The sequence below is a fragment of the Zootoca vivipara genome, chromosome 4 (genome assembly GCF_963506605.1).
Source record: "Zootoca vivipara chromosome 4, rZooViv1.1, whole genome shotgun sequence".
NCBI lineage: Eukaryota > Metazoa > Chordata > Lepidosauria > Squamata > Lacertidae > Zootoca > Zootoca vivipara.
Window position 1 is genome coordinate 46,771,523 of NC_083279.1, and position 27,831 is coordinate 46,799,353.

General features: G+C 41.5%; 2 long non-coding RNA genes across 4 annotated transcripts in view; one reads left to right on the forward strand and one right to left on the reverse strand.

The window, feature by feature from the left end:
* The window catches only part of LOC118084658 (uncharacterized), a 27,949-nt gene extending 11,811 nt beyond the window's left edge, over positions 1–16,138 (forward strand). For all 3 annotated transcript variants that reach the window (XR_009557468.1, XR_009557469.1, XR_004692541.2), the window contains one exon: positions 9,865–16,138. This is a non-coding gene — a long non-coding RNA (uncharacterized LOC118084658). The remainder of the gene's footprint in view (positions 1–9,864) is intronic.
* LOC118084659 (uncharacterized) overlaps positions 1–26,981 on the reverse strand; it is a 61,493-nt gene extending 34,512 nt beyond the window's left edge. Inside the window, exons 1-2 of the long non-coding RNA XR_009557466.1 lie at positions 26,578–26,981; positions 24,922–25,029 (exon numbers count right to left, since the gene is read on the reverse strand). This is a non-coding gene — a long non-coding RNA (uncharacterized LOC118084659). The remainder of the gene's footprint in view (positions 1–24,921; positions 25,030–26,577) is intronic.
* Between the last annotated feature and the right edge of the window lie 850 nt (positions 26,982–27,831).

Consider the following 27,831-nt stretch of genomic DNA (forward strand, 5'->3'; position numbering starts at 1 on the left):
AACACGCCTCACTTTCCCCTTCAAACAGCTTTCTTCCTATGACAGGTGACTATATGGAACAAGACCTTGGGAAAGGGGGGGGCACGGACCCCTGCACTGATCTCTGCAGCCACCATAACAATAAATTTTAAAGGGCATGAAGTATCATGTGACTACAGTGTGCAGCAGAATCAATAATCTATATACCAAATGCCTCAGCAGTCCTTACACAGATTAGGGCTAGGAAACCAAGTTTCTGGGCATTGAATTTGGCCCTCCAAGCCTCTTCCTCTGCCCTTGTTCAGCATCCTCCTTAAGTGTGGCTGGAATGTGTATTTCTACTCTGATAATAATGATGCTTGCTTGTCTGGAGAGGATAGAGAGGATAGTGTGTGTACAAACTAGCCTACTGCGTGAAGGCAAAATTTGTGTTAGTTGCTCCATCTGCTTTTTCATTTCACTCCACACACTGGCATGTGACCTTTGCAAGGTTGCTCAGAAGGGAATGTGGCCACTAGGATGGAAATGATTCCCTACCCTCAATATAAATTAACCAAAGCAAGATGGCAAATGAATGAAGTTTACAGACTAAAAATCAGGCTATCAGAGAACTCCTAATGTTGACCCTTGTTTTTTTAGGAACACCTTACAAAAAAGGTGTTTCAAAATGCATTAACACTTTTGCAGCTAAGAAAATAGATTAAATGCCTCTTTATGGTTAGAAATTTCTTGTAGAACATCTGTGTGGCATCTTGCCTTCAGATTGTTCCTCAAAACCCATCTTCTACATTAAGTCTTTGGCGCAATCTTCTAGTACTCAACCCCTACCAAATATAAACTTAATTACACATGGCTGAACTAACTGCATATTCCCATTTACCCTCTTTATTTCTCCCCTCCTTACACTGCCCATGGCAACCATTTTGTGCCGACACTCATGACATTTTTATCAAAATATGGGTACTGGCACCTCATTTGTTTTTGAGGCAACTTCTACAGCAAAAGCTTATTTCATTTTTTTCTACCTAAATAATAGCCCTCTGAGGTGCATGAACATAGGGCAAGCTTCATCAACTTGCACTTACTGTCTCCACCCAGAGTGGAGTTGCAGAAAGATGAGGAAGAGCTCTGCTGGGTAAATCCAGGGAGTATTCCCTGAAGAATATTCAGCACTGTTGCTGCAGCAAGTAAAGTCACTTTGCATGTTCATCTTTTGATGTGACAAAGCCAAAGTACAGTGGGCACCTGCATTTATTACTTTATTCTCAAACATAGTAATAAGTGACAAGATAACCTACTTTGCCACCCAACTTCTCTTTTAAAAAGGGGTAAGAAAAATTAGAATTAAAAAAAAATAGCGTTGTTACAAGTTTTTAATTTTCCAGTTTGGAATATTTTCATCCTCAACATAGGCAACTAGCCCTGAAAACACAATGGATAAAAGCATCTTGCTAAAATGAGTCACAGCTCTGGCTTGGGATATTTTTTTTAAGGTGTCCTAATTCTTTGACTCATACTTTCATTCCTGGGAATTCCCCTTCGAACATTAATTTCTGAAACACTTGAAGTACGACAAATAATTTTATGACAAATGAAAGAAGCATTCAACACCACCCATGGAAACCTCAAACCTATATTTTTTAACAGAACTCTTCCAATAAATCATTTACAAACACGACAGACAAAACAGATTTAGAAAAATCCAAGGTGTTTTCTAGTCTACCAAAACAAGATACAAATGGAACATGCAAGAGTGTTTGTCACATGGCAACGGCAACAGATTATTATTATTATTATTATTATTATTATTATTATTATTATTATTTTCTTAAATCACTGATGAAAGTCTTTCATGCAACATACTGTAAAGGAAGGCAATTTCACTTACCTGTGATCTAAGGTATTTTCCTCCCATGAGCTGGATGATATCAGTTGATCACCTGACTGTAGTTTGAGGGAAGGAAGTCAGCTGACTATCTTTTCAGGCTGTCTTAAGCTTTAATACTTCATAGTACTTTGTCATGTGAGTCAGGACAGAACCAGCTGTCACTGCTGGGGGGGGGGGAAGGGGGGAAATGGGCCCCTCTGTTCCCACCCTCTTCCTCCTCCTTCTCTCTTTTTCCTACCCCACCCCCATCTTCATTCCCTGATCCATTCTTCCAACTTTTCACTCGTTCACAGCTTGTATGGCGGCTCTCTCTCTCTCTCTCTCTCTCTCTCTCTCTCTGCCAAATTCCACAATATACAAGCGTTTCCCTGCATCTTCAGGTTTCTACACACACACACACCACCACCAACACCACCGCCACCAGGAAATCAGAGAAAAGGCACCACATTCCACAACTCTCAGTCAGCCCTGGCAAGCTATGAGGCATTTTCAGTCACACAGTACAAAATGCATTAGTCAGAGCTGAAAGACCACACACTTTGTACCACTACCATGCGCTCAGAGAGTGGTCTGAGCTAAGCTATGGGGGGGAGGGGGGGAGCAGCTTCCTGTGCCCTTGTCATTTTACCTACATTTCCCTGTTTAGGAAAAAGACATTCAGCAGAAAAAAGCAACAGCTGGAGTCCACTGTAAATGCATCTGCTTAATGTTGAGAAGTCTCAGCCGCCCTATTCAGATGTCACGTCCTTTACGTAAACATCCCCCCCCTCAAGCAGAATGCATTGTTCCGAAGACTGCAAGACATTATCTAAATCAGAACTCCTATCTCCCCGATGTTTCGTACTTTAGGAAGCCAAGGAAACAAAAGTGGAAGTAACGCTACGTGGTTCAGATTTTCCGAAACCACATATATTTTCAATCCTATTCTTCGCCTTGTTAACTTGTATTTATAACTCTCTCTCTCTCTCTCTCTATATATATATATATATATATACATATATGCACATCTAAAAACATTTATGACGTTTTCTGGGATTTCTAAGACAAGTTCTCTCCCCACCCCTTCAGAAACTCTGACCAGAAGAGACTTCAGTATAAAGCAGAAAAATGGAAAAAAAATGAAAAGAAAATGCAACATTCCTGATCCAAATGATCTAATCGGTCATCCATCTGCTCTCTGCTTTGCCCCCCTCCTGTTGCTTCCCCTTATCTGTTGCCTGAAGGCAAGTTAGCGCTATGCATACCAGTTCAGAAGGAAATCATATGCCACTTTGAAAATCACTCTCTTGGGGAGAAAACCAAGCACATGCAGTTGTCTGTTAGAGAAATACTTGCACACAGCCCAGACTTGGCATCCCCGTTCTGCATGGGGACTGTCCCTAGTGGACTCAGTTACTGTCACTGGCTTTTTAAAAATGAGGAGGAGGAGGAAAGTACCATTTGCACTAGGAGTCTTCTTTTCTTTTCTTAAGAAAGCACAGGTTTTTAGGACTGAAAACCTGATACCATGTGTAAGAAAGAAACTTTTTTTCTCATTTCTGCATGCTTACAACAGGTAATGGTTCTGCAAGCAAATTTTTTAAAAATGAAAAAAGCAGATGAGATATGAATATAAATATTTTCCACATTTCTATATCACATAGTCTCATACACCGGTGCCTTGATAATGTAAGCACTCACAACTGGCAAAAGACATAAACTAGTTTTCTTAAATATACCCTGGAGAAGTACTGTAAAGTGAGGACAGGGTGAAATCCTGTACACGTCTACTTTGAAGTAAGACCTACTAAGTTCAATGGGATTTAGTGCCAGGTAAATAGATATACGATTGCAGTCTAAAGCTACTCATTTGGCCCATCATAGCAATAACTCCTTGTTTTGCTTACAGGTAGGTAGCCGTGTTGGTCTGGATCGAAGTAAAATAAAAAAATTCCTTCAGTAGCACCTTAAAGACCAACTAAGTTTTTATTTTGGTATGAGCTTTCGTGTGCATGCACACTTCTTCAGATACCTGTGTGCATGCACACGAAAGCTCATACCAAAATAAAAACTTAGTTGGTCTTTAAGGTGCTACTGAAGGAATTTCCTTGTTTTGCTAATTTGTTTTCCTAACAAAGAATCAAGGAGAGGGGGTTAGAATAGTGTGATTCTCCAGCAATCACGGAAAAACTAGCATCTTTAATTACTTCCAAAACCAGTAGTAGCTGCTGCTATGTAGATTTTTAGCAAAGGAAAGCTATTGCAGAAGCCGCTCTGGTACTGAATAATGCCAGCATTATAATAAAAGCAGCCTGATGAATAATTCATGGAGCAAGGAAGTACCCTAGCATTAAATGGCAATAGATAAAACGGATCTTTCACTCCCCAATTCCGCCAAATATTTAAATGTTACACTGAAGTCATGCAGACTGAGTATGATGGGGAAACATTTTGGATTATTTTGTATGATGCTAGCATTCTTTTGAGTAATATTTGAAAGAATGGGAAGTAAAAGTAGAAGACAGAAACTGCAGTTGCCATGGCCAAGGCTCCATACATGGGATCCCTAACCAGTACAATGCTTTGCTCATCTAAACTTTGCAACTGAAATAGGATTGCACACAATATAAAACAGCTATTAGGCTACATAATAGATATACAGACATAGGACTCAGATCCTGTGACAGACTCAGAAGCCAACTGTGTTCCATTTCTACTCTGGAGACACCATTATAGGAGCTAAAAAAATATCATTCACAACATCAGGGATCAACTCATTCATCTCTTCACCTTTCAAGGTTATAAATGCCTATGGTTATCTTCCCAGATCTATGACCTAAGGATAGTCATCAATCTTAAATTTGAGAGCTTTAGTAGCTGTGTTGACCAACACTACCTGAACAGGAATGTGAAACCCATTCAGTTTCTAAGTATCTGCTGCTCAGCTAGAGACAATTGAGAGTAAACTGTAAAAACCACCCAAGCTCTATAGATCAAATAAATTCTTAAGAACAGATGGCAGAGAAGCAGAGTACTATGACTTGTCTTTAATACAGAAAATGGAGGGTATTTGCCTCCCCTAGACAAATGTTTCTTGTCAAAGTGTGAATGGTCTAATGTGACCTAAATACTGAATAGCAATATGTCAGATAAAAATAAAAACTCCAGACATTTTGGGGGGAGTGGGGAGTCAATAACTTCCATATGAAAGATCCCCAACTTCCTATAATTTCTTTGGAATGATAATTTTCAGCACCTTTTCTAAGAGAAAACCATTTTGGCTCAGAGTTCTTTATTTAAAAGCAGTGTGAACTTTCACACTACTAACTAACTACCTGTCAGGATTTCATCTGATTTTGACACCAGTGTAAATCAGACTTGCACTATTATATCCCATCTACCTTTCAGCTTTTAGAACTGCATTTTCCAAGTTGTGTGGTTCAGGTGACACCCTTTCTATTTGTTTTGCCCACCAGAAGGCAACACCGGATGAACGGAAACCCTCCTTCCACTAAAATGTTACTGGGCTTTTAAACATTTGCTTTTGTTTTCTTAGAATACCTTGATTGATTACAGTAACTCCCTATTCTGAATTTCATCTAAACAAAAATTCTAGGTGAGTCACTTCTGCCCAGAAGTATGATATGAGCCTAACAACACTCTCCCTACCTGTGCTCCCCAGTTATTGGTATTCATAGGCATCCTACCTCTGGTCCTGGAGATAATATAGCCATCCTAGGTAGTAGCCATTCACTGTGTAATTCTAGTGGATGGCTATCATTACATCTTTTTTGTAATAATAATATAAATAAAAATGTGCACCCCACCCCCAAGACCAGTCCATTGTAACGATCCAACCTCCCAAAATTTCCATGCCTCTTGCGATGGTTTAACCCCTTTCTGTTTTGACAGTACAAATTCTACAAACACCTTCCATATCTTCTCAAAATCATTTCTCCTGCATATTCCCCACGTTATCATAATAGCACGTGTTAATTTATCATTAAGAGCTATATCCCACACCTCCTTATACCATTCTTCCATTTTATATTCACCTCGCCCCTCCCACTTCCTAGCTATAATAACTCGTGCAGCTGTCAATAAATTTCATAGAATCATAGAATTTGTGGTCAAGTCCTTCATAGCCTTTACATCATTACATCTTAAGGACAATGTTACCTTGATATCAGAAACCAAATGTAAGAACCCAACACGTAGGGCAAAAGTTGGCAACCTCCTGGGTGCTGCATTAGTGTAAGAAGCACAGAATTAGCTACTCTGAAAGCCACTGTCCTCCTCTTGTATCCCGAAAGGGATAGCCACAGAGTAGTCCCACATAGCCAAAACTCATCTTACAAGCAATGTTTGTAGTTTTTAATGGTGATAATTATAATAATAATAACAGCAAAGAAATTTAGATGTGACTGTGGTTCTTGGAAATGGAACGCACTCCTATTTCTCAATAAAAACTAGAAAACCTTTGGACATTGTTTATGTGTAAAAAAAAGCAAAAGCAAACATGTTGCTGCCAAGAGTTTATGCTCTAACTCTCAGGTTCCCCAGATGCATATTTACCTTTCACACTTTATACCAGTGATTTCCACAGCAATCGTGCAACATTTCCTACAGCACTCATAATGTATACTACTGCCCTTAGTCATCATTGGTTTCTGCAAAATCCACCACTAGGTATTTTTCAATGATCCTTGCTATGTTACCACTCTCTCCTTCAAAAGAAAGTATTTTGTCACCATAGCAATATTTCTCCACCCTAATATTATTTCCCACTGCTTGTGCTAGATTTTTGCACTTAGCAACCACAGCAGCCCTTGTTCTAAACTGCTAATATCTCCAACATTTGGAAGCTCTTTAACAAAATAATTCTTATCTATAAACTCTGCATTCCCAGCTTTATGCTTTCAAACAAATCTAATAAGCAACCCATATCAAAAATGAATTTATAATTACCATTATAAAATGGTAGTCTGTGATGTTTCAAAAATATGTTACACCTGTTTTTATCTTTTTCATATCCATGTGGCTTCCTACAAGACTCTATCCCATATTTTGTTAAAGGTGATGGATTCCGAATACTGAATTTTGTAGATCAATACATTATCATTACACTTAATTTTAGAGGGTCCAAAAGTTTACAGTGCATTTAATGTCATTTCCTCTCTCACTCTTGCCTTGTTCAGGATTTCAAGAACTTCAAGTTCAGTCTAACCCAGCAGCACAAATGGAATAAATATTTTTAGTAGCCCAGATTTTCCAGTACCATCATGCCCTGAGAACTATCAACACTTTTCACCGCCAGATAGTTCGCTGTTTTCAGCTGCAAAACAACCCACATTCCACAAACCACCTGCTCCTCTGAATTTAAGGCCCCCAAGTCTGTAATGCAAAGTTTCCCTTCTCAAGCAGCATTTCAACCACAAGGAAAAGAGACAAGAGCTCCATATATTTTCCTCTATAAATGGAGAAGAAGGTGGGATAGTGCAACATTGACTACAGAAATGTTCCATGGGGGAAAGGCTTAAACACCTTATTTCCCTTTCTGGCTGGATTTGCAGTTTTTACTGATGTTGTTCTGTGTTGTTGTTGTTTTAATTAAAAAAAAGAGTTGGGAGGCAGAGAACTTCACCCTTAGGCAAGTGCTCTGAGAAACTGAAGGACACTTTATCTAACATACAGAGGAGCAAGTAGGAGATCGCTAGTCCCGCTATGCTAAAACACAAAGAATTCTAGAAATCTTGGGGTGGGGGGACACCCCAAAGGCAGATTTTCTTGCCCATCTCTCTCCCTGTTCTACAGAGTTCAGTCAAAAATCAGAATCACTCACCTCTCATCTAAAATACAACAGTACAAAGCTATTTGTACTACTTAAATCTGCTGTATAAATCCAGCTGCAACCAAGCTTTCTGGGATTGTACACACATTTTAATAGTTTCCTATAAAATCCATATATAACAGTAACTGTATTATATCATACACTTTAGTCTGTTAGATATCATACACATTATTGAACAAATGCACCCTTGTTATGTATGCTAATACTAAATGCAAGGAATTTATTTTAAACAGTTTTAGAAGGAAACATTCCACTCCAGCAAACGCTTTCTGACTGTTCACAAGTCAAATGTCTCAACATTCATTATTAATTTTTAGAAACTACATTGTCCCTATCTCCAGGTTTATAATGTGAGGATAAAGGTAAGATCCATTAGATAGGAGAGGGGAAAAGAAAGGGGGAGGTTAGAAGCCATATAATCTCAAAAACAAGTTTAGGGAACATTTTCCTTCAGCTACTAGCAGCAGCATTCATGAATTCAGCTGAATGCAATACAATTCACAAACTCCAACCCCCAATGCTCTTAACTAATGTAGAATTTTCCTCAAAAGCTACTCATGTGGCTTTAACATTTTTTTTATTTCATTTTATTAATGATTAGAAATCGAACATTACAAACATGTAAGAGCTTTTTATTTGCCTGAGAATGCTAGTGAAATACTTCTTTATTTCCTTTATAAATGTCTCAGAATTATCTACAGTTGAACCTCTAAAGCAGTGATGGCCAAACCTGGCCCTCCAGATGTTTTGGGACTATCATCCCTAGCTAACAGGACCAGTGGTCAGAGATGATGGGAATTGTAGTCCCAAAACAGCTAGAGGGCCAGGTTTGGCCATCACTGCTCTAAAGTCTCTATTCTGGGGTGGGAAGAAGAGAGAATAGTTGACCCACAAGAAGCAAATTAAAACCTTAACATGACTTCTACAGTGGATGTAACAGCATTCATGTTCTGTTACAGGAAGGTCTACAAGTTCAAATCAATTTGATTTTTATACTTTCTATTTACATTATAAGCACATGCTGCTTTATAGAGTGAGTCGTGGGCAATTTACACTCACCAGGAGCGGTGCCTCAATGCCTTCCCTATGAGCTGCATCAGGAAGATTTTGGGCATCACATTTTGAGACTTTGAGTCTCAAACAAAGATGTGCTCTCCCAAGCCCACATTCCCAGCATGTTCACACTCCTGTCTCAGCAACATCTACGCTGGCTTGGTCGTGTACACAGAATGGAAAATGGCAGGATCCCCAAGGACATGCTCTACAGGGAGCTGGCTTGGTAGACCACCTCTGTGTTACAAAGATGTCTGCAAAGGTGGCATGAAGGCTGGCAACATTAACCCAACAATCTGGGAACCCTTTGCAGATGATCACAGTGCCTGGAGACAGACAGTCAGGTTGTGTATCCACAGCAGTGACCAGGGGAGGAATGACCACTGGGAGGAGCACAGAGAGAAGGAACACTAGGGTGCACCTGTAGCAGCAAAACCAGATGCCTTCATCTGCCCCGGGTGCAACAAAACATGTCTGTCACACATCGGTCACTACAGCCACAGCAGTTGCTATAATTCTCTAATGGTTGACATTACCGCCCCCTCCCACAAGGAACACTCTTCCATTAACTCCTGAGACAGACAGATGCCAACACGCAACTACACTGAGTAGCCAGAACTATGAATGGTTCGATTCAGTATAAGGCCATTCTCATACACTGGATATACTGCTTCATAAATTAAGTTTTTGCTACGGACAGTTTTCTATATTTTTACAAAACAATTGCCAGTTTCAGTATTACATTTGTCTGTTTCCCATTTTCATTAATTTGTTAATTTCCCAGTTCTATAGTGATTAATTTAATAAACATTTTAGTCCAGCCATCCATACCAATGTGATATGATCCATCGATTATCATTTTCCAAATTTTCCAAATGCAAAATACTTACAACATCCTCCCAGCATATCCTGAGGAATTGCTTAGGTGGGGAAGGAGTTGATCAACAGCTGCCACTTAGGAACCTGATTTCCATATGCTTTGTCCTGCTCATGAGCATAACCAAGCAAGATTTTCCATTCTTCTCTGGGGAATTTCAACTGAAGGGCTGACATATGCTTGGTACTTCACTCTGTCCTACATGACTTTAATATGACTATTTTTTTTTCTTTGCAGCTCACTTATTCTTTACTGAAAGGCCTGTACAGAGAAATTCCCTTTTCTCCACCGATGGAATTCATGCAATCGCTCTTTCTTCTAGTTTTTAACAGGCTGTAGTAATTTACATCTGACCTGCAGATATCCAGAACAGATTTCCGCAAACAGCAGTCGAGTTCCTGGAAAGTTCTTTGTAGTTAGAACTGCAGCAGTTTCCTCTGCAGCAGCCATGATCGGCTTTGTGCGATGATAGTATTGCACATGACCTTACAGCTGAAGTCTAGGATTGCTGTCAAGGCCAGACTTTCCTTGTGGGAGGAGAAAAACTAGCCCATAAAGACAACTAGGCAGAAAAAGCAGTATTTTTAAAATAGAAATATGGGACAAAATGCTTAAAATTCTGCCATTATGTCCTGTCATACAGCCACTTCTCCTAGTGACTACTACTTCTTAATTCTTTCATATCATTTACTCCAGACTTTTTTAATATAAAAAAGCAGTAAATGAAAACCATAGGTTAAGAGCATTTTAAGCCAAGCTCTTCCCCCTTTTCTTTTTCTATGCTAGCCTTTATGTATGAAGTAGTTTTAATATTATGAAAATCCACCATGAATCTTAGAATCACAGAGTTGAAGGAAGTCCTGTCTAACCCCCTGTTCAATATCCAGAGCTAGAACATATAACAGTTGGTTGTCCATTTTGCATATCCAATTCTATATCAGTCTTGAACTGCAATACTGATGTATGGTCAGTAGTGATGTATGGAAGTGAGAGCTGGACCATAAAGAAGGCTGATCGCCAAAGAATTGATGCTATTGAATTATGGTGCTGGAGGAGACTCTTGAGAGTCCCATGGACTGCAAGAAGATCAAACCTATCCATTCTAAAGGAAATCAGCCCTGACTGCTCACTGGAAGGACAGATCCTGAAGCTGAGGGTCCAATACTTTGGCCACCTCATGAGAAGAGAAGACTCCCTGGAAAAGACCCTGATATTGGGAAAGATTGAGGGCAAAAGGAGAAGGGGACGACAGAGGATGAGATGGTTGGACAGTGTTCTCAAAGCTATGAACATGAGTCTGACCAAACTGCGGGAGGCAGTGGAAGACGGGAGTGCCTGGCGTGCTATGGTCCATAGGGTCACGAAGAGTCGGACACGACTAAACTAAACAACAACAATGTGTAGTCATACTGGCCACATGATCGGAAGCTGTCTGCAGACAAACGTCGGCTCCCTCGGCCAGTAAAGCGAGATGAGCGCCGCAACCCCAGAGCCGTCCGTGATTGGACCTAATGGTCAGGGCTACCTTTACCTTTAATGTGTAGAAAGCTTGCAGGATTTGATTATTTTAAAATATAGAAAGAAAACTATAGTTCTGGTTATTCAGACATTCAAATGCACTATACACATTTGACATAAAATTTTAATATAAACAACACACCAGCCTGATTTATTTTTCCATTTTTTATGCTCATAAAATCATTTATACAAGTCAAAAGGTTGCAGAGAACTTTAGCGGGGAAATTAAAAGGTGCTTTTTGGAACTGTGCAAAGGAAAAATATAGAATCATAAGCTAAACATATCCCCCTCCTTCATATTACATTAAATAATTTGCATTGATTATATATTTAGAGAATTTTATGTAAAATGTTAATATGATCATATATACAAAAATCCCTTCACATTCCCATCAAAGAGACAAGTTCTCATTTGAGATTGCAAAGATTACCAATAGCCTGTGGTTGGGTAGGTAAAATCCCCATGGTAAATTACTTCATGTAATCATTACTATGTGAGCCAAAATCTGTAAAAAAAAATTAAGAAAGACAGACAGAGAGACATTTCAGGAAGATGCAGAAATCCCCACACATGCTACGATAGAATTTATTACACACATTTTAGTTTAGTGAAATTCCACACATCAGTCTAGAGGTTCTAAACACTTGGTTTTGGAGAAATAGGGGGAAACAAATCACTTTATTGAAATGGGCTTTTACCACTGATGAAAATGTAATGTGGACATTTTAAAATGTTGCAAGTTATATTGAAAGTTACAACTTAAAACACAACCTGTAAAATGTCATTCCTGGAACAGACAGAGAGGTGGTGGGTGGAACTGTTTAAAGAACATCAGAAATTGTTTTGCATTTAGGACTTTTTTACACAAGGTTAAAATTCCCTTTGAACCTCTCTTGTGCTATTTATGCATCTGATCATGATTCACACAGATGAAGAAGCGGAGGGGAAGCATTTGTAGTGTGGGTGAGCATTCTGGTCGACTTACATATTTGCAACAAAAATGGGAAACCCGCCCCCCAAGGGCACTGGAAGTAGGAGCAAAAAAGGGGGGGCCAAAAGAGATGTTTTTATTACAATGTGTTTTGGACCCAACTGGTCCTTCTTGAGGGAAACTGAGAGCCAATGTAGAGTAATGCTTATGGTGTTGGAGTAGTTCAAATCCCCGCTCAGCCATGACGCTCACTGCACCCAGTGAGCCACCTTGGGCCAGCCATGCTCTCTCAGGCTAACCTACCTCACAGGGTTGTTGTGGGGATTAAAAGAGGAGCAAAGAAAGAACCACATACATCACATTGAGCTCCATGAAGGAAAATTAAGCATGTAGATGTGCTGTCGCTTCTTTTCTTATGATTGGCTCTGAAACTTCCTGAGAATTCTCATTGGTCACTAGGCTGTTCAGGCAACAAAGGAGGCACTAGGATTCCTCCACTCCTCTCCTGCCCAAACTTAAAAGGGGATGTTAAAGCAGTTATACTGCTTCTCTCGCTTCACAGCAGGCCCCTTTGCAGAAAAAAACCGTATCTAGGTTAAGAATGGTTAGCTGGGGAATTAGCTGTTCACAGATCAAGAATCCTTATACAGATACAAGAGCTAACTTTTTTTCTTCTTACAAATATACAGCCTTCAAAACATATTAACTACTGTATTTTATTCTACAAATTCCAGGTTACCAGTTTTCAAACAAAGCCCCATTCAACTGGTAAGTCTCCCACTAACTATCCTTACTGCTTATCTACACACTGGATTTCCCCTTTGATACTATTAGTCAATTGTGAGATGTTAAAATATGAATTACTCGAAACAAGAGTGTTGTTGTAACTGGGTCTCAAACACACCTAATATGTTTTCTGGTAAATAAAGTTTGAAGGATGTAAGATGATCATACAGTGGTACCTCGGTTTATGAACACAATTGGTTCCGGAAGTCTGTTCATAAACTGAAGCGTTCATAAACTGAAGCGAACTTTCCCATCGAAAGTAATGGAAAGTGGATTAATCCGTTCCAGACGGTCCGCGGAGTAACCGTTCATAAACTGAAGCGAACATTTCCATTGAAAGTAATGGAAAGTGGATTAATCCGTTCCAGACGGGTCCATGAAGTACTTAAACTGAAGCGTTCATAAACTGAAACATGGGTGTAATTGGTTCCGGAAGTCTGTTCATAAACTGAAGCGTTCATAAACTGAAGCGAACTTTCCCATTAAAAGTAATGGAAAGTGAATTAATCCGTTCCAGATGGGTCCGCGGCATTCATAAACCGAAAATTCATAAACCGAGGTGTTCATAAACAGAGGTTCCACTGTAGTTGTTGTTGTTTAGTCGTTTAGTCGTGTCCGACTCTTCGTGACCCCATGGACCAGAGCACGCCAGGCACTCCTGTCTTCCACTGCCTCCCGCAGTTTGGTCAAACTCATGTTAGTAAGATTATCATAAAGAATATTAAAATCTAGAAATGTGACAAGTAGTAAGAGGGATACTAGTTCTTTCCCCAAAGACAATTGCCAGTGTTTTTAACCATAAAGTGCTGCATTGTGAAAATAATGAGGTAAGCATGTCTTTCTAGTTTTTTCAGCTCCCCTTGTACAAAGGGAAATAGCAATGTATATGCCTCCCAAGGTGCCAAGCTCATCCACCTTCCATTCCTGTTGTGATGAACAAGGCGTAGCTGACTAGCGTCTCATTCAGCAGTCAGCTGGTTTCCACGGGGGCACAGTATGCCCTGGAAAGGCTTAGCCAGGCAGAGCAACTGGCCATAGCAAAGTGGATTATGCTTTTGATGCAATTCTGCAGTTTAGAAGTTACATAGCTGCACACTTCAAAAAAGAAGCACAATATTTTAAAGATTTCAGTACTTTTTTGTATTCTAAAACAAGTTACATTGTCCATGGCAGTCTGTAATAATAATAATAAAATTAAATACAAAAACGGAAGTATCAGCTAACAGAGTGGGACACAGATTCAGTTAGTTTTGGAATAAAAAGGTAAGCTACAGATTCTGTGTTCCTTACAACCCATAGGAATTGGTGAAGTTTAATAACTGATGGGAGTGAAAAATTATATTCTGGCAGTTTCTTTTCCAGAATGCCTTTAATAGACGAGGGAACACATCATGTAACATTCACTAAGGAGGAGAACACATATGTGTTGACATACTGTTTTTTATTAGCAAGCTTCCATTTCAGTCAAATGACGCCAGTGATCAAGAGTGAAATTTGGGAGTTTAGAAGAATGTAAACACAAGTTTTTAATCTGATGTTTACTTTGCTATGCTTCTACACCAAGTGTAGTTTTATTCTAAGCCTTGGGCCATGTTGGTGGAACCCTGGTAAATCCTTTCATGGCTTCCCACAGTGTAACGCATCATTAGTCCCTTGAAGCTAAGGGTCTCATAAGAAAAATAATTTTGAATAATTTTGGTTCTGCTGTCTTTCCCCCCCTCTCCCACCGGCTCTATCTTCATGTCTTCTCTGCAGTATGGACAGAAAACAGTCTTCCAAGTCTTGAATCTTAAAGGGTATTATGATACAGCAATGATCACAAGAAAAAGTAAATTACAGCTCAAAATATATTTGCTTCTTATCCCATACAGAGTTTAGCCTGTAGTTTTAAATCCACAGGAATAACACTTTGCCAATTACTGAACATTTATGTTAATCTGATTACTTCCCTCATGAACAACCTTATGCTTCTGTTTAAGGAATTTCTTACTCTTGAATTTAGAGAATTTGTTCAAAGTATCATAATCATATTGTAATTTCTAGCTTCCCTAATGTTTAACATCCCTCCTGGCTCTTTACCTGGCACATTTTTTCACAATCTGCCAAGATGCTAATTAAATTAACAAAGAGAAATGAACCAAAGGGAGAAGTTTCTGAGACGATCCTAGTCATTAAAGTTTCACTCCAAAGCTTGATTCCGCCCCCTCCTTTTCTTTCAATGGCTGTTTTGATTTAAGACAATGTGGTCAAAGAAGTGTGAATGTGTGATGTGTGTAATGGCAATGGAGCCAGTGGAAGTTTCCATTGGCTTTGCAGCATTTGCATAACTTGGTACATAAGCACACACAGCAGAATTTAGGATTCTTGGAAGCTACTAGGGGAAACAGGGATCTATAAGTGCAAGAACAGGAATCCAGCCATGAGCTCCAACAACTTAGATATAGTCTTGCTGGCAAACACTTTAATGCAAAGGGAGCTCAGAGAAGGACTAGCTGTTCTTACCATACACACCATGTGAAGTGGTCTCTGAGCAGGTTGTGTAGCTGCCCCTGCAACTTGGAGACAGAAAATGCCAAAACCTCAACATCATACTTTGTTCTTCCCCTCCTGTTGAGGTTCATTCCCACTTCATGGAACAGCATAAAGCAGTGGTTCCCAACCTGTGGGCAACGGTATCTCTTATCTTCTAGGGCCCTCATAAAATGCTATGAATATTTTGTCTGAATCCTTGTTCATGGCTAACTTTCCACTTGCCCCCTTTTGAAAGATCCCACCAAGGGCATGCCATTTGATTGGTCTTTCCCTTATCTGAGGCAGGATCTTAACCACAAGAGCAGTGTCTTTTGATGAGTGTTTATTCTTTAGATGGGGACGCAGGTGGCGCTGTGGTTTAAACCACTGAGCCTAGGGCTTGCTGGTCGGAAGGCTGGCGGTTCGAGTCCCCACGATGGGGTGAGCTCCCATTGCTCGTTCTCTGCTCCTGCCCCCCCCCCAGCAGTTCAAAACCACGTCAAAGTGCAAGTAGATAAATAGGTACCGCTCTGACGGGAAGGTAAACGGTGTTTCCGTGCGCTGCTCTGGTTTCACCAAAAGCGGCTTAGTCATGCTGGCCACATGACCCGGAAGCTGTCTGTGGATAAACGCTGGCTCCCTTGGCCAGTAGAGCAAGATGAGCACCGCAAGCCCATTAATCTTTAGATATAAACTTGTCTTAGTTCCATATATAATTGGCTGAAGGAACATCACTGCTCTGAGCCTGCTCAGTGGAGTCCTTCGTCTGTTGCATTAGAAAGATACCTATATTATTCACCTGAAATTATTCATGAGTATGCCCCATTCACTTCAATGAATCTTTTGCATAAGATTCATTGAAGTGAATGGGGCATACTCATGAATAATTTCAGGTGAATAATATAGGTATCTTTCTAAGACTGGGGGGGGGGAGAGAGACTACCCTGAGTAAGCATCTTACAGTGCAATTCTGGACATGTTTCTTTCCGAGTTGAATTGCTAAACATTTATTCTAAGGGGGGGGGGGTTCTAGTTGCTTGGCACTTCACTAAATATTGAGTTTTACAAGCCAAGAGACATCAAGGCTGTTAATTTTGAGGTATTACTCACAAGATAGGAAACTGAGGATTGTGAAAGCATATATATTGACCACCTTCTCTTCATTTTGGATATTGCCAAAGTAAGTGAGGAAGAGTACCTGGTTAGCACGGGACTTTTGCCACATTTTAATTACTCTTCAGACTTTTGATGTATAAACAAATTCAAAGATTAAAGCTGAATACAAAGATGAAAGTGGAAAGGAATCGTTAAAGGATCAGATAATAGAGTCTTTAAAAGATATAGACATGGTTTTCTTTAATCCATTGGGTAAAATACTCAAAGTAACAAGCTGTTTATCTACTGTTACGCATCCAATAGCCTAATTTTGCTGCAACATGCCATACATGTAAGTGTCACACATACTCGGCAATCACATCTTTCAAAATCCATGTGCACAAGAACACTATGAACAGCTTATATGTATATAAACTGAGGTTTTTATCTAGGGCTACAGATAAATGGAAACCAGGGAAGGAGAAAGATCTCATTCACATCTATAGATGCATGCATTTTGCATAAACAAAAACTGCAAATTTAAACACATGCAGATAAAATTGCCTCAGGGGACAGATCCCATTCGTAGATTGCCAGTTGCCCCATTTTATGAAATATTCCATATGCCATAATACACCTCACAACCTTAATTGTCACAGTTTAAGAAAGTACTGGTACTTACAAGTTTCATAAAAAGGTACTCCTTCATTCACAGCAGGATATGCACCTGCATACATATTTGTCTTCACTGCTTGACAACATTCTGTAACTCTCATTAATTACTGCATGTAGTTCTAGGTTGACATTTGATTATCAAATCACCTTGGCCAATTACTCAATTAAATATCAACTGTTTGATAGACAAATGGACACACACACACACACACACAAATCAGTTTCTTTGTTACCCATTGTTTTTCTTACATGCCACCCCCCTCCCCCTTTATGTATTTTTATAGTTTGTGTATACAGTACAGTATTTATATGATCATATTCTAGTTCTGGGATTTCTGCTGAAATTTATGGATTTGACGCAACCTGTGTAATCTCACAACTTCTCCTTAACTGAAAAGGCAATTCTCTTTTTTTATAAAAAAAAAACACCTCTGTGTTTTTCTTTATTTCTGTATGGGGAAAAAATCACACCACAATGTATTTCTCTAATTTATTAACAGCTTTGTGCTGTCCAATGACCTAAAATTCTCTGGAACGCTTACTATAATAAACACAAAAACAACACAAATGCAGAATAGAGCATATAAACATAAAATCAAAAGCAAGATAAATGCAGCTAGAAGACGCATAATAACCTCCAAGGTTAAAACACAAATTTTAAAACTGAGAGGACCAGACTAATACAGGTTATTGGAAAGGTCTGGTTGAACAGAAAATACTTTCTTTTGGATATATAAGCAGGTTATATTATACTGTTCCCTGTATTTAAAAAATATCATACCCAGTGACCCACTGGAATTTCCCCAATATTGCAAAATAAAAGTATGCTATTATATTGGTAACTATTGTCCAGGAAAACCTATGAAAAGATGCACCCTTAAGGTTAAAAAGGAACTTTTTTGCCTGGCGCCTAAAGGTGTATAATGAAGGTGCTGGGCAAACGTCCCTGGGGAGAGCATTCCACAAGATGGGGAGCCACTGCAGAGAAGGCCCTCGTGTTGCCACCTTCTCGTGTTGCCACCCTCCAGGGGTGGCACACAAATAAAGGCCTCAGAAGATGATACCAGGATCCAGGTAGGTTCATATAGAAAGAGGCGGTCCTTGAGGTATTGCGGTCCTGAGCCGCGTTGCTGAGCCGTATTGAACCAAAATTGCTATTTTGAAAGTAAACCTATTCAGATGCAGAGGCAGACTTTTGTAATCTTTTGTAATATGGTGCCCTGTGCTAGAGCAAAATTTGGCATGCCCAAATGCAGGCATCCCCAAACTTCGGCCCTCCAGATGTTTTGGACTACAATTCCCATCATCCCTGGCCCTGTTAGCTAAGGATCATGGGAGCTGTAGGCCAAAACATCTGGAGGGCCGCAGTTTGGGGATGCCTGCCCAAATGGATCTTCTCAATTATGGATCTTCTCAGTTTTGCACCCTCTCAGCTAGGTGCCCTGTGGGGGGGGGGAGTGCCCACTCCACCCTAAATCCAGTGCTGTCAGATGTTCTCTGTCTGCACCCCCGCATGAGGGAGAGCGGGGGGTGTGTGCGCGCGCTGGTAAGTCCTGCTCTCTTGAACCCTTCCCCTTGTTTGCAGACAGAGATACGTCTCTACCCACTGAGTTTCCTTCTCTACCCATATGCATCATTAGGGTTCTAAAACATGTGTGACGCCACCAACAAGCAGTGAAGTTTCAACTCATGAAGGACTGCAATCAGGGCCAAGATTATATACAGCAGGTGGATGAGGCTTGCTAACATTACATGAAGAAAGAGGATGCCAGAAGTGCATTCTTGCATTCTCCAATTCTGATAACTAGACAAGAGGCCAACATCTTGATCAGTTTGCTCAACTCCTGTATAATTGAATCCTATCTAAGGTTCAACCTACACCAGTGTGCCATGCCTGGATCAGGTACCTTTGCACTTGCAACACTTGATCAGAGCAGACTGAGAGGACATGAGCTCTTTGGAAAGATAAACTTGACACCTTCCAAGCATGAAGAGCAAGGTAAGCTCACTCCTGCCACTCCAACATACCATACCATGGTGCAATAAATAGTCAGGCTGCCACTCACACAAGGGGAAGTGGGGATAAATTTAGGAACCTAAACCCAACAGGCATGCCATTTATTATTAAATTATTTGTTTTTAAAGTGTCAGGTTGTCTTCCAGCAGGATTCTTCTCCAAATATGCTTCTCCAAATGCTCTATAAAGCATCATGCACAGGTTAAATACACCTCACCATTTCCCCATTAAGTGGCCTAGATTTCTAAGTATATAATGATGAAGTGTTACCATTTTCTGTTGCAAGCAGATTGACTTCAAGACTTCGAGTCCTCATCAGATTGCCAGATATGCCACTAATGCTGCTTCTATTTTCCTTGACATACTCAACTCCCCATTCATAATTCTTAAGTTACCAGCCAAAACACTACCAAATATACTGGGCACGGCTACTTAACTAGGTTAACCAAGCACAAACCATCATGTCAATGAGATAAAGGGATGCTCAAAACTCTTCTTCTGTATGCAGTGCCTTATATGCTACCAACAGCCAATTTCAGTATATACACTATATATCTATATATCAAAAACCTACTCCTAATGCTCTGTGACCAGAAAAAAATGAAGCAGAAGGATCTATTATTCTCTTATCTAGTGTTCCTTCTGGCTTCTAGCCCTTTCACTAAATTTTAAAAGACAACATTTTCTTGCCAAATTCCTTTTCTGCCCAACATGACTTCCAGCACCAGCATTTTACTAGCTAGCCACTAGCTGTGGGAACATTGCGTGAATGCCACAACTCACCACAAACAATGCCAAAGACGGAGACAGAGTACTGTTTCCTGGAATGATGCCAAGTAGAAAACTTTCATAGGCATGTACAGGCCTGATCTAATGCAGGAAACCAAAGAAAAAGATACTGGAATCAAATGGGACTGATTTTAGATCAAAGCAAACAGGGATCATCTGTTTAAGGAGACACCAGTTTGGGATTTACCTAGGCCACACATTTAGCAGAGTTCTTAAACACAGGAAAGGTTTAACTCAAGACCATTATAGAAGAAAAAAGGCTGTATAATGCAAAGTCCACTCACCCAATCTCCTGGCACAACCAAGTTCCCAACAGATACAAAAACGAACACAAGGGAATCCTTGTAAGCTCCTTAACAAAAATTACTTGACAGCCATCAGCAGCAAGGTGCTTCTGAGAGCTGCCTACTTCACCAGCTAGCAAGTTCCTTCAACTCTGTAAATGACCTGCTCAGCTGCTTTGCAGGGATAAAACTTTGCATTCACCTGCTCCAATGCTCTTCAGACTAGGGGACCCTTTCTCCATGGTCTGCTGCCATGAGAAGCGGCCACCTGTGTTGGCACCCTTCACTGCCCCACAAGCTTATCCACACACACTCCAATCCTATTCCTCAAATTGCCAAGAAAAGCATTTGAGAGGTGCATGGAATCTCCCATATACATATCATCACCTGATTGGTCCCCTCTGGGACTGAAAATCTTACCAAGCTCCAGAATGACTTTCCTCCATGCTTCTTCTATGGCCACTGGGCAGAATTTCTACCCAAGCACAATGGACTCCTGAAAACACATACCTGGTGATACTGATGCACCAGGCCTCAGTGACTGCTCTCCCCCAAGATTACATGCTCCCTCCTCACTCTCCTCTCTAGTACTGCTGCAAAGAGATGGGAAGCTTTCACTGTAGATTAGCTATAGTGTAGCATTAAGTAGCACTGTGTTTATATATGCAATTGCTTTATATGTATGTATTTCTTACATTGTAAAATCACTTTGAGATGTTTCATAGGAAGCAATTCAATAATAAAAAATTTTATTAAAGAAAACCTAAACCCTTTACTGTCGTAAAACATAAACTATGGTTTGTTAAACCATGTGCAAGACTTGGGGAAGGCTAGGCTTGTTCCCACCATGAGCAATCATGAATGTTGCTATTGTCGTCCCTGCACTATGTGCCTATACCCCAAGACATGGGTAGGCAAACTAAGGCCCGGGGGCCAGATCCAGTCCAATCACCTTCTAAATCCAGCCCGCGGATCCTTTTATTTAAAATCCATCTCTGGGTTGTTTGTGGGGCATAGAAATTCATTCATTCTTTTTTCTTCCGGCCCCCCACAAGGTCTGAGGGACAGTGGACCAGCCCCCTGATGAAAGTTTGCTGGCCCCTTCCCCAAGACATAAGAAATGTCTTATATGGGACTCTTCTCACCACTCGGCTCCTGTGAGATCTCATTCTCAATCCACATTCCAACCTTCTTGCCTTGCACCCATGCTTTTTACAAGCTCAAAGCTGTCCTTGAACCCTGTAACCACCTCCTTCCTTACAAGCTGTGTTGCAAGGATAGGAGAGTCCCATCTGCAAATCTCAGATTCCCCACACGGTTGTTTCAAAGAACAACTATTTGCCCTCCCCCCCCCCCAAATAATAAAATATAGCTTGGATCTGGAGCTAGTCCAGAATGATAAAGACACCAAAGCTTCTACCACCTGATTAAGCCTTTGGGAAGATTTTGTTTGTTTGTTTGTTTGTTGCACAGCAAAGGAAGCAAAGGTTACCCCATCCCCATACTAGTAAGCTATGACTATTCTTACAATGAACACAAGGATTTCAGGTAGCTCAGGGGGGTTATTTATATTTCAGCTTACCTCCACGTTATTTACTGACCTTTGCATTGAAACTAGTACCCTGCTATGAACAAACAATTCCTCAACTCTTTGCACCTGCATAAAGGTTCCAGGACTTCAGCCCAAACATAACAAATCCATTTAGACAAAAATATCCATTACCTTTACTCTCACAACAGGACTTTTTCTGGTTTACAAATGGGGAATAAACTCTTTCCTATGCTTTCCACTTTCCTAGAAACATGGGAAGCTGCCTTATATTGAGTCAGTCCATTAGCCACCCAGTTCAGTACTGCCTCCACTGACTGGCAGTGGCTCTCCAAGGTTTCAAGCAGGAAACCTTTTTCTACTTCTACTTGGAAATGGTCCAAGGACTGAACCTGGGACTTCTGCAAAGCAGGTGCTCTAGCATTGGGCTACAGAGGCTTCCTAACTTTCAGATTAAGCTGATCGAGCCTGATCCATGCTCTGTTAATACTGTCCTCAGGAGACCAGCTGGAGCTTGAAAGCATTTGCTGTTACAATGAATTCTTCCAACGCAGGTAAGTGCTTCAGGATACCATCTGTGCTCACAGGCTCTCTCCATCCTTGGAGTTTGTCTGGAAGAACCACCATCAGCATCTGCCTTTTGGCTGGAATCCAGTGTTTGATCATTATCTGCATGGTTTGACTCACACAAAAAAGAATGCAAGGATCCATGTTGTGTAGCACTCAAAACAGCAGGAATGCAAGCTGCCAAGATGGCTGAACTGAGGAAAGTGGAGCCCCAAAGAGAACTGGGGAAAAGAAGAAACCTGTCTTCAACAGACCCCCCCCCCCCCCCGAGATTTTTGATAATGAATGCACACACTTTGACACTCATATAGTATACCCTCATCAACTTACAAAGAAGCTGTGGAATCTCTCTGAATGGAAGAATTTTTCTCCAAATTACTTTTGAACACGCCAAAAAAACACAGATCAGGCACTCTGAATGCGATGACAGTTTATTTCAATTATTTATGGCAATTTATCACAATGTACAGTAATGGTACTTGTAGACTAGTGAAGTCTCTGTAATAAGAACCCTCAGTAGAGCACTCTCCCTACTGCTTCACTTACATTAGACATTACTGTTAATATTTTATGACTGCTTACTGTAATACGACAACATACTACATTTTTATATGTATGGCTATGAATTTATGCTTTCATTCTGATGTACGCCTGCCAGTAATACAATTAATCCAATAGGTTTTTGAATTCATATGTTCATAAGCCCAAATACTGCATAGCAGGCAGGTTCTGTTTACCTTTATATATCAATTATGCCACATGTTACAAATCCCATCAGTCTCAGATCTCCCAATGAGAGGTATGCATGTGCTTGAATACTGCAAGGTATTTAAAGAAACAGGGCTAAAATGTTTATTTTTACTTTTCTTAGTTCAGTTCTATCTCTAAGGAGAGATTGGTTTAAAAACTCCTTTTGACACATGAAAAAGGAATAAAGCAAAACAGATACCGGTATATATTGGCATTAGCATGATACAGTATACTGTAAAGGCACTTATATTGAAGTAAGATTCAAAGTCCTGGTTTTTGCAACTTATTTACTGTAAATACCTCTGAATTATATTCTTTGAAAGCTCTTGGAAATGTTTTTAAAGACATCTCTATATAGCTAATTGAAATTTTATCAGCTAATGAAAATACATTGTTAATTACTTTAATTTTGTATCCACATTTTCACTATTCTCTCATACTGTATATATGTGTGTGTGTGTGTGTGTGTGTATACATATACACACCACATTAAACAGTGTTTGCTGTTCATATATTTATTTTAAAATGCTGTAAATTACCAGAATTTTATAAAGAATAATCAATACATTCACACTGTAAAAATCCATTTCAGTGCATGCAGTTGCCATGGTTAAACACACTGGTACCATACAACAAGCAAATCAGTTTATGATCAGCAGACATAAGAATATCAAATGTGAGACGTAACCAAACACAGCTTCTCTCCTGTGACAGTGTAATCTGCAGACTACAATCAGCAGCTGAAAACTTTTGCTAGCCTTGGCAGCCAGTCAAAATTTATGGGAACTACCAACCCTGTCCTGGATCAGGAGAGTAGCGAGTTCTCATCCACTGCATCAAACTGAGCATTGGAAGCATTCAAATATACTGCTTCCAAATCCCACCGAAACATGTGTGTGTGTGTGTGTGTGTGCGCGCGCGCGCTCACCCTTTGCCTGAGCTTAGAGTAGGTTGAGACCTTTCCTCTGATGTGATGCTGAGCTTCAGAGGCATTTCAAAGCAGCAACAGCCTCAAATAAGGGTTTGGGCTCCACCATCTCATGCTGAGATTCAGAGGATCCTCTTTTCTTCTGAGCCAGCAGAAGGTTGGGCAGCTCATTCCTGATGTCATTATGGCTTTTATAAGCACTCATTTTTCCAAAAGCCTATGACTCCGATCTCCAAAAACTGGAGATCGGAGACACCACCTGTTTCTTGCTATTTGAAAAGACATGCTCATCACTGTTCAGTGCATTGCGGATACCCAGAAAATATATTTCTTGTCCACATATTGTCAGTAAAGCACCTTAACTTTCTTTATCTCTACAGAGATATGATTCCATGGTAATTATGAAACCGCCATCGGCTGGCACCCCTATTCTAAACACTTTTATATAGATTTTATATAATTAAAATCACATTGATTTTTAATTTAACTTGCTTTTGAATGCACTGAGGCTCAGTATATAAGTAAATTGGACAGCTTTAAAAGGGAAATGCTTATTTGTGCCAGAAATCATTGTTTTGCAGAACTGAAATATATGATTTTAGCAGCAGTAGCAGAAGACGACCTTGGACCTATTGAGCATGATATTGAAGAAAACCCTTAGGAGCATAGCTTTCAAGAGATCTCTTCCATGCATACTATCCCTCCTTGATTCTTTCAAACTACGGTAGTATTCTACTTCCAAACTACTATGTTTTTTCTGTACCTTTTGGCTTTTGAAACGAGCTCAAATGCATCTGATATTTTAAGTTAAATTCTGTTTAAAAATGGCCAACTGTCAAAATTTGGTAAATACTGGGAGCACTATTGGCAGTTAGATTAATCAATTTACATACCTGTGGTTTCTCAAGTTCCCAAGCCTAGTCATGTGTACACTCTCTTCATTTTCTCAGAGAGAGAAAATAACTTCTGCCAATGTTTGTATTTGGCTTCCACACTGCCATCTATAGTCAATAGAAGAAATTAGACATATATTAAATCTCTTGGTAGTCTAATGTCACATCCAAACTCTAGCCTAGATTGTGTTAAAGAGACTCAATCATTCCCACTAATAATACAAGCATAAATATAGCTATAATTTCTTTTGCAGCACAATTCTATGCACATCTACTCAAAAGTAAATGCATTCAGTGGGGCTTAATCCCAGGCAAATTAAGTATAGGATTGCAACCTCGAAGTATTTCTTCTATATTAACTCAATACCATGTAAAGGTTAGGAAAAGATACATTCGTTGTCTTAATATTTAATACTTTACAGCTTTCATGGGGTGGGTACGATAACATATACAGCAACATTAAAATGTCCGATTAGCTTTGTATGAAATACACACACACAAATGTGCAATATGAAACTATTTAAATGATATGGTTATTCTATAAACAACCCATATACATATCAGAAGCTAGTACACAAACCACGTACACTAAAAATGTAAACAGAGGTTTCCACCGCAACCCTATCGGTGTCTACTCAAAAGTAAGCCCCGTTAATTCCAAGGGCATACAAGATTGCAGCGGAAGCCTAGCGTACTTCTGTGATAGAAGTTTTCTCCATTCTATTTATGTTGCAAGGTACATGTTGCCGCGTTGTCCATTTTCTAAAGAGTACTTCTGTGTTAGAATCAAGAGTGTTTTATGCAACCAATTTAACGCATTGCCCTCAAACAAATACCCTCAGCACTGATTCCCCTGCCAGGGTAATACAGTATTATTCTGCTAGTCAGAAAAGCGAGACAAGCTGTCTCCTATAAGAGGTTTTGTTTTTCCCACATGCACGACTTTCCTGCCAATCATCATAAATGTTGTGTTAGATGCGTTTAACCCAAAATCTGAACACGCATGGACAGCAGCAATTTTATCTAACACCAGACTGTATACTGCTGCTTCACTGTACTGTACTCTATATCTTGCACAGCACATACAGCAGCGGGCTCGTCTCCCTCTCCCTGGAAATTACTACTCCAGAACTGCTGTGTTCTGCACATGGCCAGGCTCCCTGCCCGCTCGACGACGCCGAGCCACTTGTCAAGAGGTACACACGCTGCTCTTACTCTCTTGCACCTCGCTTCGGTACTTCTTCGGTCCAAAACCCCAAGTAAAAAACAAAACAAAACATATGCAAGCCACGCTAAAGAGGGAAAAAAACCCCTCTCCGTTGCCATTAGCCACACAACACGCACACAGAGCTATAGGTACGGTTACATGTATATGTATTTTTAGACAGCCAATGGAAGGGGGGGGTGAGAAGCAAAACAACCGATTGCCACCCCCCACCCCCCGCATAATCACTCACTCTTGCAGCCCTGCACCTCCATCCAGCAAAAGCAAGGCAGCAAGTTGTGCACTACATCTCTCCCTCAGACACACAACCAGACACCACCGAGGCAGCAGCCGGTCTCCCGTTTGGCTCGTCGCCCTACTCGCCCCCCCCTCCGCCCGCATGGCTGCAGCCACCCGGGGCTGACAATGCGGTGGAAACGGGTGTTGCCCACCTGCGCACATGGGCTGCTTCTCCTGTCGCGCTCGCTGCCTCCTGGTGCCGCAGGATGAAGTGGCGGCGGCGGTGGCGGCGGCTCCTTGCAGCTCCCTGGGCTTCCCCCTTCGCCCTCCCCTGCTCGCTCAGCCCGCTCCAAACAGCCAGGGGGAGCCTCGCACTGCGGGTGCCGCTCCTTCGCCGCTTGGGATTCCTAGGGAGGGAGGGAGCGAGCTCCCCGCCTAGCCTCGTAGGTCCACGAGCCGCTACTCCCTCCCCGGGAGGGAGCGCGTGAGGGAAGGAGCGCGCGAGCGAGAGAGCGCGTGCTCTCTCCGAGGCACGTTTCTCCCGCCGGCTGCCCTCGCCAGCGAACCTAGCGAAGTCCCGGCGCATCTATAGCCGGCGCCCTCCCCTCTTTCCTCGCCCTCCTCCTCTTCTCCTCCCCCCCACCCTCGTTGCTCTTTATCACATGCCCGAGTCTCCAGGCGCCTCTGGCGCCGCTCGGTGCGCGCAGCCCTCTCGCCAGCCTGCCTGCTGCCTACACACAGCCAGGCCGCCCCCTCCGCCCGCCTGCACCACAACCTGACTGAGGCGCACAGCGCGCGCACACACACACAAAAGTCAGTCCGTCAGTCAAGTCACCTGACTCCGCTGCTCTCCCGGCCGCCCCCTTCCTTTTCCTCTCGTCGCCGACCACGCTCGCCTGAAACACTGGGCCAGCCCACCTGTCTGCGCCCCCTCCCAAGCAGCCGCCCAGCCACCCACCCAGCTCGCCCTGCCAGCTAACCACCCACCCACGCTGCCTCTCAGAGAGAGGAAGCGGGGGAGGCGGGCGGACCGGGGTGAGGGGGGGAAGCCGGCGGCAGAAACACACACGCATACACACACACAGACAGAGACACACACAGGAGGGGGGCCACGCGGAGCCCCCTCGCCTTCCACGGCGCGCGCGCACTGCTGCGGGCGCGCACACGCGCCTGCACACTTTCCCGCCGCCCGCGAAAGGGCCGCCGGCGGGTAAACTTCGGCTGCCCCCGCCGTGGAAGAAAGGAGAGAGAAGGCAACGGGAAGTCGAGCCGCACGCTAGGAGATAAGAGCACGCTCTCCTTTGCTGCGGTCACAAATCCGTTGCACAGCCGAGGCAGGCGCATCTAGGTCTATATGGAGGAGTGCAATGAGCGGCGGAAGTGCTTGGATTTTAAATAGTTTTGTCTGCCTACGTCAGAATCGAAACTTGCTTACCTTGAAAGGTATCCCTGTTGCCTCACGTATC